The sequence below is a fragment of the Triticum dicoccoides genome, chromosome 5A (genome assembly GCF_002162155.2).
Source record: "Triticum dicoccoides isolate Atlit2015 ecotype Zavitan chromosome 5A, WEW_v2.0, whole genome shotgun sequence".
NCBI lineage: Eukaryota > Viridiplantae > Streptophyta > Magnoliopsida > Poales > Poaceae > Triticum > Triticum dicoccoides.
Window position 1 is genome coordinate 253,369,335 of NC_041388.1, and position 10,941 is coordinate 253,380,275.

Sequence of the window (10,941 nt, forward strand, 5' to 3'; positions counted from 1 at the left end):
GAGGGGTGCCCATGGAGGGGTGGATGAACAGGACCCCGTGGTGTGGAGGGCAGGATGAACAGTAGACGATGGAGGGGTGGTTGAACAGGACCCCGGGGTGTGGAGGGCTGGATGAACAGTAGACGGAGGAGGGGTGGTTGAACAGTAGCCGGTGGAGTAGCGCGCGGTGGAGGCTGGATGAATAGGAGCCCGTGGAGGCTGGAGGAGGTCGACGGTGGATGAACAGTAGCTCGTGGAGGCTGGAGGGGGTCAACGGTGGAGATGAACAGTATCCCGTGGAGTCCTGTTTTGCGGTACGCCACACCCCTCCCGATGAACAGGAACCCCGTTTCGACCGTAGTGCTCCAACACAAGTCTGTTTCCTCCGTTTTGCGGTACGCCACACAACAGGATCCCCGTTTCGACCGTAGGAGGTCCGTTTCCTCCGTTTTGCGGTACGCCACACCCCTCCCGATCAACAGGACCCCCGTTTCAACCATAGGAGGTCCGTTTCCTCCGTTTTGCGGTACGCCACACCCCTCCCGATCAACAGGACCCCCATTTCGACCGTAGGAGGTCCTTTTCCTCCGTTGTGCGGTATGCCAGGCCTCGTTTCCATCGCCTCTTCCGTCCAAGCCCTCCCGATGAACACGACCACGCATTCCATTCCGACCCAGCCGCGTTGCCTCCCCATGAACACGACAACGACGATGTTTCTCCGTTTCGACCCAGCCATGTACACGAGCCCTTGCTGTACGTATGCGCAAGTAGGCGTTCGAGACCCCGCCCGTATGTACACATACGTGGCCGTATTTTCTTTCTTGCACCCTAGCCGCTGTACGTACGTGTACATGCTACGTGCGCGCCTCTACTACGACACATGCGCGCCTCTACATCCACCAGTATATATGTACATACATGTTCGCGACCAGAATGGCAACGCTACATACGCTTCGACCAGGTTGGTCCCGACTATCAGGCACTTCCTTGCGTGCGAAGGTGTAGCTGGTGGGTCCCAGCAGTCAGGGGGAAACGTTTTTTTCGCGAAATACGGTGGCCCGTCCGGTTAGTCCCTGCTGTCAGGTGGAGGAATCATTATTTTCCGCGTAATAAGGAGGCACTTCCTTGCTGCCGCCGTGGACCTAGCTGTCAGCCTCTCCACGTACAGTCCACGTTCGATGGAGGTCGTTCCTTGACCACGTTGACCACGCTGCGCTGATAGCACCAGGGCGGTGGACGATGGCGAGGCCTAGGATGTCACATCCCTAGCTTTACCCTGGCCTTGGACTAGCTTGGTTGCTGCATCATGTTTAAATTCAAATGAAATTTGAATTGAGGAATTTTCAAAGCCTCAGAATCCTTTAAAAAAAATGATCAAGATAAAAATTGCTTCAAATAAGTCCAAGAAAATGTTCTTGTTATCCTCTGGAAATATTGGCAAGAGGTAAAATCCAAACCAATATTTTCGGTATCTCAGAAACATTTATTTTGGGCATTTGAATTAAATCAATAGCTATTTGAATTGGACTTATATCTACTATTAAATAAATATAGGTCCAATAATTCTGAAATATTTTTGTGGAGCATTGTTTTAATTCTTTTAGCTCCTAAAAATATTGTCAGAAGTAAAATAAATTGAATTGGTTTCAAAACCAAATTCAAAACAAACCTGCAAAATAGAAAACATAATTAAAACAAACAGAGAGAAAATAAAATAAAAAGAGTAAAGCCTACCTGGCCTCATCCGTGCAGCCCACCAGAGCCGGCCCAGCTCCTGTGCTGGTCCAGCACTGTGCGGCCCAGCCCACCGTGGTCGCCACCGTCTTCAACCTCCTGCCAGTAGGCAGGAGGGCGTGTGCCCGACGCGCGCGCGCACGCTCCGGCCACCTCCTGCTTACCTGCTCGCCGCTGGAGGCACCCGAGGGAGCCACGCACTCCCCCTCGCCCCCTGCACCTCCCCTCTCTTCCCCTGGACCCCGTTCCCTCCTCTGCTTCCCTCCCGCGCACACCACCGAGCGGAGCTCGCCGTCATCGTCGCCGTACCCATGGCCACCGGCCACCCCTAGCCTCGCCGATGCACCCAGGAGCTCCGCCTCGACCCCCTCTTCCTCCCCACCGATCCACAGCCCTCCGGAAGCCCTGCATCGCCGCCATCGCCGTCGTCTTCTACCTCGGACCCGCCGGCCATCTTCGTCAAATTCGCCGGCTCCGGACCGTCCCCGACCTCGCCGAGCGTCCCCTCGTCATCGCCGTGAGTCACTGACCCTCTCCCCTAACTCAGCATGCTCCCCTCCGTGCCGTAGCGCCGTTCCCCACGAGCACCGAAGCCACCGTCCGCCATTGCTGCTGCACGCATAGCCTCCGTGCTCCCCTGGCCCCACTAAGCTGCTCTTAGTGCTCCCCATGACTAGCAGGTGCTGCCCAGCCTCTCAGCTCGCTCGCTCGCCAAGCGTAGCCCCGTGCCCGTGCTGGCCCGAACTCCGGTCGCCGCCGCGGGCCCCGTTCCGGTGAGCTCGGGCCACCTCAGCCCCTGCCGTTTGCACAGATGGATGCGGGCGACTCCCAGCTACGCATAGAGCCCCTCAGTCGCCGTTTTGGTCGCCGAAAGAGCGTTTCCGACGCCCTCCGCCGTTGCTGGCGTCGCCGGCGACAAGCCGCGGGTCAACTCCGGCGGGTTTGACCCGGGGTTTAACCCCCTGACGTGTGGGCCCAGGCGCCTGCTTAGTTAGTGCTAGGTTAGTTAGTGTTAACTAACTTAGTTAATTAGGTGAGCCACTGACATGCGGGCCCCGCCCGGCTAACTAAGTTAGTTAGGGCTAACTAACTTGGTTAGTTGACTGGGTCACTGACCAGTGGACCCCACTGGTCAGGTTTGACCTGGTCGATGCCTTTGACTTGCTGACGTCATGCCGACGTCATGCTGACGCAGTAACTTATTTTCTGAATTTATTTTTATATAAGAAATTCCAGAAAATGCCTAAAACTTCAATAAATCATAGAAAATTAACCGTAACTCCAAATTAAATAATATATATATGAAAAATTATCAGAAAAATTCAAGGAATCCATCTGTACCGTTTTCATGCATGTTAGAACAACTTATAGCTGCTGTTTAGCACAAATCAAATAAAGGGCATTTAAATAATCACATATGGAGTTTGAATTTGAATCTTGTATTCAAACCAACTTCATTTAATCTGTTGCTAGTTGCATTGGCTCAAAACACATTCATTTTGCCATGTCATGATCATGCATCATATTGTGCATTGCATTGATTGTGTTCCCTTCTGTGTTGCCGGTATTTGTCCCCTCTCGATAGACGTGATACCGATGATGTGATCGTTGACACTGATGAAGACTCAATGTTATCTTCAAAAGTGCCAGGCAAGCAAAACCCCCTTGTTCATTCCGATACAATCCTACTCTCTCGCTCCTGCTCTCTTTTACTGCATTAGGACAACAACGATTCATCTGTTACTTGCTGCGGTAGCTGAACCCCTTTATCCTTTGCATGACCTGTCATTCCACAGTAAATAGATGAAACCCACTAGTATGAGTAGGAGTTGTTTGAGCCCTGATGTGCCTACTCATTCATGCTTGTTTGTCATGCCTGCTACTGCTTAGAGTTGAGTCAGGTCTGATTCATCGAGGATGAATCAGAGGCGTGTGAACATGTCCTACAGTGTGTGAGCTAAGTGTGTGAACACGATTTGGTAAAGGTAGCGGTGAGAGGCCATGTAGGAGTACATGGTGGGTTGTCTCATTGCAGCCGTCCTCAGGAACTGAGTTCTGTGTTTGTGATCCATGATTCAGCTACTACCATACATTGGGCCCTGAAATATGACCCCGCTCGACTTCTTATCCACCCTAGTCCTCTGTCCAGGAGTTGCAAGTAGTTTCTGGTGTTTGTAGCTTACTGGAGGCCGTGGACAGCGTTGACCGTAGGGGTGGGCTGTGATGCGGTAGGTACGTGGCACGGTGTACCGGATGCCCGTTTGGTATCTCGGGAACCCTGTTCACATCGTTTGGGGCTGTGAGCGAAACTCCGGCCGGATCTCCTCATGGATGGAACCCGAATAGGCGATAAACCTGGACTAGAGACTTGAGTGTTTAGGTAGGTCATGGTCTACACCCACGTCGGCTTTTGCTTGAAGTCTGCTGAGCACATGTCGTGTGCAGACGCTAAGTGGTGGAAACATGTATGAAGAAGTACACCCCTGCAGGGTTAACATCATCTATTCGAATAGCCGTGTCCGCGGAAAAGGACTTCTGGGTTGCTTATATCAGTTCATAGACAAGTGAAAGTGGATACTTTAAAATGCGCAAGATAAGCGTGAGTGCTATGGATGGCGTTCTCGTAGGGAGACGGGAGCGGATCCATAGTGGTGTATTGGTTGGTGAATATGTGGACTCGTGTGCGCCACCTCAAAAGAGTCGCTTGCAGTCGTAGTCTAGGATAGCCACCGAGTCAAAGCTGGCTTGCTGCAGTTAAACCCCACCATCCCCTTGTTGAAAATGATGCATATGTAGTTAGTTCTGATGTAAGTCTTGCTGGGTACATTTGTACTCACGTTTGCCTATTTTATGTTTTTGCAGAGAGACTTCAGTCTCACTAGTAGTTCCACGTGGACTTCGACGTTTAGCTTGTTACCTCAGCTACGATCTTGTGCCCTCGGCAGGATCTGGTAGATAGTCAGGCTTCTCAGCCTTTTTCATTTATAGATGTCTGTACCCAGACATGATAGCTTCCGCTTGTGCTTTGACTTGTATGCTCTGAGTGTTGGGTCATGAGACCCATGTTTGTAATATCTTGCTCCTCGGAGCCTATTGATAAACTACTTGAGTCGTAGAGTCATTTTGTGATGCCATGTTGTATTGCACATATCGAGCATATTGTGTGTATGTTATTGAAATGCTTGGTATGTGTGGGATCTGACTATCTAGTTGTTTATCTCTAGTAGCCTCTCTTACCGGGAAATGTCTCCTAGTGTTACCGCTGAGCCATGGTAGCTTGCTACTGCTCTGGAACACTTAGGCTGGCCGGCATGTGTCCTTCTTCGTTCCTGTGTCTGTCCCTTCGGGGAAATGTCACGCTTTGAGTACCGGAGTCCTGTTAGCCCGCTACAGCCCAGTTTACCGGAGTCCTGCTAGCCCAGTGCTACAGCCCGGACCCACTTGCTGATGACCGACACGTTCGAAGCTGGGTCATGGATGCCTGTCCCTGTAAATCTGTGCCACTTTGGGTTTACGACTAGCCATGTCAGCCCGGGCTCCTTATCATATGGATGCTAGCGACACTGTCATATACATGTGCCAAAAGGCGCAAACGGTCCCGGGCTAAGGTAAGGCGACACCCGTGGGAATACCGTGCGTGAGGCCGCAAAGTGATATGAGGTGTTACATGCTAGATCGATGTGGCATTGAGTCGGGGTCCTGACAGCGTTGGTATCAGAGCTTGACTGCCTGTAGGATTACCAAGCCAAACTGATCGAAGTTGAGTCTAGAAATTCTTTAGTTATATAAGGGAATTGATTGTGGGATGGAACGTAAGGCTCTTTTTACTCCTTTACCTCATGCCCTTCTGATCTGAGTCATCTTATCTTTCCTACGGGGATTAAGAACTAGGCTATCTCTTCTTTCTATCAGGATCATGTGTTACTAATCTGCAGACTTGTAGGATTGATGGTTCTAAGCTTGAGTTCAGTTTCTACTTCCGTATGTTAATTGTTGATCTCGAAACCTTGATATTGTGCTTCTGAGTGGCTATGCCACCATTTTGTAGCATGTCTCCAATCCTTTGAGCATTTACAGTCGTTATGCTATCGGAGTCATCCCAGGTTTCTAAATAGTCCGATGCATTTGCAAATCCCTTCCTTCTGTTTCCGATGTGCCTTTGGTCAGATTAATCACACAAATTAGTGAGTTGAGGTACTTTATTGCCTCGACATATATGTTGGAATAATTATTATGACCCTAGGTGTTTTAGGGAGTCACCTAGTAATCTAGCAACGTTTTGTGTTCCCAGTGTGAAGATTCTGGCCTTTATTATCGAAAGCATCCTGTGATGCCATTTAGTTAGTAGGCATTCTATTCCTGGGTTCTTGAACCCGAGATTCACTCTACTTACTTCATGTTGATAGTGTTTGCTAGTCCCGTTAGGATAGTAGTAACCTTTGCGATAGTCCTCGAGGTTCGTGGTACATCCTTCTTCCAATTACCATGAACCATTCTTGGCAGGAGTTCTTCTGAACCAAAAGATGACAACAAGAGTGCTGTCGATGAGTTCTCCATGCTATATTGTGACTCTGCCAGCTCAACCCTTCTGCATGGGTTATCCGGAAGAATTATGTTGAACTTGGTTCGACATACTAGTCTATGCATCCACAACTCAGAAAGTTATATGTTCCTTTGAGTTGTCCCTCTTTAGTTGTCTACTGACCTTCGTCTATCAATTGATAGTCAAGAGTATGCGTGCGTTCGTTTATCGATGCCTACTACTTTTGTGGTCCGTCAAGCCATTCTATCGCGGAATGACTAGGAGAAACAAACTCCAGTACCTCATCCATATCTAGGATTGGGTCAAAGTAGTTGTATTCCGCAGATCAAATGCCAATCCAGCTTTTGGTTCTGTTCTACCTTGGAGTATTACCTTATTCTATATCGAGATTGTTATAGGAATTGCACACCATCCTATGAACTCTTGGTACAGTGATACTTCTCACCATCATTAGTCATTCCTCGGCCCTCGTGTTGATGCAACCGGAATACCGACAAATGAATTGTGATGTGTGAAATCAATACTCCCAGCAACCTCATTGCTTGGTAGTTAAAGGATAATAATTTCATTCTTAGTATATTGGTTTTTGAATCATCCTTCTAAGACTGATCGTGCTACCTAGTCCTTATTTCGGTGCACCCTTCGATTGATGAGTTAGGATCTTGTCAAGTCCTCACTCATTTGATCATATCGTCTTGCCCTCAAAAGCGAGATTGTTCTCAAGCTTAGTAACATACCGGTGGTTCGTGATTTTCCGAATATCTTCTCGGAAGTATTACCAGGTTGTCACCTGACTGCTATGTTGAGCTCGTGATCAAGTCGGGTTCTTGTGAACCACCCTTTCTCCAAGAATCTGTGATGGATATCCCGGAGCTAGTTGGTTAAGCTAGACAACAACTTGGAGAGTTGGAAGATAAAAGCTTGTCTGACTTAGTTCATGTTAAGGGATATCTTTCTGTGTATGTGTGTGTGTTGAAGAAAGATGATATCTTCATTAATTGGTCCTTGTGATCAGTTGTTGGACCTATTGTCTTACCCCATCTATAATTTGAGTATGGGCTATCATCCAATCAGACCAGAACCAACGATATTCGTAATGTTGTCTTACTCGTGGTTGATCCCTCGAGCATACACCATTATATCTTTTGGGTCTGACCAATGCTAACACTTGTTCTCTTAACTATGGAATTCCTTTTAAAGGGAAACCCGGAAGAATTGTTGTTGATCCCATTGACAACATCCTTATCTCCTCCATGATTTTGTTGAACATTAAGCTAGTGTTGGAAACTTTTGAAAGCATTTCTTCATGCTAACTCATGAAGTATTTGTTTGATGAAAGGAGTGACTTCCTCTTATACACGTGCATTTGGTGAAAGTTGCCGCCGTGGATTTGAGAAAGTTAGTTTTGCTTCCTCTGGAATCATCCCAAGTCAGTCATGCATACGTGCGAAGTATTCTGTGGTCTGGAGACTTGCAACCTTCATTCCATATGTGTTCCGAGCACACCAAGCCACTGATTGAGTTGTTCAAAGATAAAGGAGTCTGTCCAAGGTGAACTCTTTGGACTTCCACGCGTGGAGACTTCGATGTCATTAATGATGGTTCCCCACCTGAACTCGGTAGTGTTTTATTATAAGACTACCACGTGGTCATGCTTGTCTGGGACAGCATGTTCACATGTTTGTAGCAGAACCAGCTCATGTTTTGGAGCTTGCTATCGTAGTTCATCTCCCGAGAATCCCGCAACGTCATCTCGTCGATTTGTGTTGCAAACTTTCATTTTTCTTCCTAGGCTCGATGAGTCTGGAATATCCTGACACCAACCAGATCTGAATCTCAGGCAGATATGATGGTTTGGAACATTTCCCAAGAACTATAATATTGGTCCCTCGATAACCGGTAAAGTGGATGTCGTGGCCAACACACCCAGCCGGAAGATCTATTATTGTAGTATCTTGATTGAAGAAGTTGGCCACCTCCCCATAAGGATTTCCTAGGATTTACCTCCGTAACTGTTCCTTATGGATTCTATTGCTCCCGAAGTCCGACCTTTACTTGATGTTCTAGTTATCAAACCATATCTATGAATGGGTTACACTAGCACGTCAAGGAGAACATTAGAAGCGGAGTGCTAAATGTCTCTCGGTCGATCATCCAGATTTTGTTCCTTGGCCTCGCTAGGGTGAAATCTGAGTTGATGTTATCTTCCTATGCATCTGCATCGTCCACCGTTGTTCATCATGGTAGTAAGTTGTGTTACCGGACCCTTGATACGGATGTTGGTAAAACCTTGATGATTATGGAATTGCTCAATTTCTTGAGAGCACGCACAAGCGCTAGGTGTTATCATCGGCACTAACTGGGTTTGCTCTCACCTTCCTCGGTTATGCTATAACTTCTCAAACAGTGGATTCACTCTCTATTGTTGGGATCTTCCCCAGTTACCAGAATCATTCCCAGCATTTGCATTTTGTTCCTAGCTTGCACCGCCAATGTGCCATTCTACCATGGGTCTCTTCCATTTCCGGTGATAAGCAAAATCATCCATTACGTTGTCTTCAACAAGGTAATCCACATCATCCAAGTCCGAGTATGCCATTCTACCGACCCCCGCCAATCGATTGCTGTGATTTGCCTTCGGCTGATATAGAGAGTCTCAACGATCTCTATATCAAAGGTAATTCTTTTTGCCACTTAAGATAATACTCTACGAATCAACTTCCCCTCCTCCAGGATGTTTCGTCGTGGTATCATGGCAACTCAACTCCTCGCTACGTTGACAATCGTTTACCACCTTCTTAGGTGTGGAATTGTTGTCTACCTAGTGAACCTTCGTCATTCGTTTCTTTCCACCCCTCTTGATGTGTATCTCGTGTCTCAACCCGAGAGATGGTCCTATGTCTCATTCCGTGAGTTGTTCGATCTTCGAGGAGATCGACCCTTCTAGAGTCTCCTTCTTTCCTACATGTCATGTTGACAGGATTTTTCAAGGCAAGACTTCGAGACAATGATGGTGATCGAATCAACGTTCATTCGAAGCGCAACCTGGATCGTGAAGATTATACTAGTTTGCGTTTCCCCTTCATCCTACCCTACGCTTGAATCTCGAGACGAGATTCTTGTTTAGTGGGGGTGAGTTGTCACATCCCTAGCTTTACCCTGGCCTTGGACTAGCTTGGTTGCTGCATCATGTTTAAATTCAAATGAAATTTGAATTGAGGAATTTTCAAAGCCTTAGAATCCTTTAAAAAAAATGATCAAGATAAAAATTGCTTCAAATAAGTCCAAGAAAATGTTCTTGTTATCCTCTGGAAATATTGGCAAGAGGTAAAATCCAAACCAATATTTTCGATATCTCAGAAACATTTATTTTGGGCATTTGAATTAAATCAATAGCTATTTGAATTGGACTTATATCTACTATTAAATAAATATAGGTCCAATAATTCTGAAATATTTTTGTGGAGCATTGTTTTAATTCTTTTAGCTCCTAAAAATATTGTCAGAAGTAAAATAAATTGAATTGGTTTCAAAACCAAATTCAAAACAAACCTGCAAAATAGAAAACAGAATTAAAACAAACAGAGAAAAAAAAAGAGTAAAGCCTACCTGGCCTCACCCGTGCAGCCCACCAGAGCCGGCCCAGCTCCTGTGCTGGTCCAGCACTGTGCGGCCCAGCCCACCGTGGTCGCCACCGTCTTCAACCTCCTGCCAGTAGGCAGGAGGGCGTGTGCCCGACGCGCGCGCGCACGCTCCGGCCACCTCCTGCTTACCCGCTCGCCGCTGGAGGCACCCGAGGGAGCCACGCACTCCCGCTCGCCCCCTGCACCTCCCCTCTCTTCCCCTGGACCCCGTTCCCTCCTCTGCTTCCCTCCCGCGCACACCACCGAGCGGAGCTCGCCGTCATCGTCGCCGTACCCATGGCCACCGGCCACCCCTAGCCTCGCCGATGCACCCAGGAGCTCCGCCTCGACCCCCTCTTCCTCCCCACCGATCCACAGCCCTCCGGAAGCCCTGCATCGCCGCCATCCCCGTCGTCTTCTACCTCGGACCCGCCGGCCATCTTCGTCAAATTCGCCGGCTCCGGACCGTCCCCGACCTCGCCGAGCGTCCCCTCGTCATCGCCGTGAGTCACTGACCCTCTCCCCTAACTCAGCATGCTCCCCTCCGTGCCGTAGCGCCGTTCCCCATGAGCACCGAAGCCACCGTCCGCCATTGCTGCTGCACGCATAGCCTCCGTGCTCCCCTGGCCCCACTGAGCTGCTCTTAGTGCTCCCCATGACTAGCAGGTGCTGCCCAGCCTCTCAGCTTGCTCGCTCGCCAAGCGTAGCCCCGTGCCCGTGCTGGCCCGAACTCCGGTCGCCGCCGCGGGTCCCGTTCCGGTGAGCTCGGGCCACCTCAGCCCCTGCCGTTTGCACAGATGGATGCGGGCGACTCCCAGCTACGCATAGAGCCCCTCAGTCGCCGTTTTGGTCGCCGAAAGAGCGTTTCCGACGCCCTCCGCCGTTGCTGGCGTCGCCGGCGACAAGCCGCGGGTCAACTCCGGCGGGTTTGACCCGGGGTTTAACCCCCTGACGTGTGGGCCCAGGCGCCTGCTTAGTTAGTGCTAGGTTAGTTAGTGTTAACTAACTTAGTTAATTAGGTGAGCCACTGACATGCGGGCCCCGCCCGGCTAACTAAGTTAG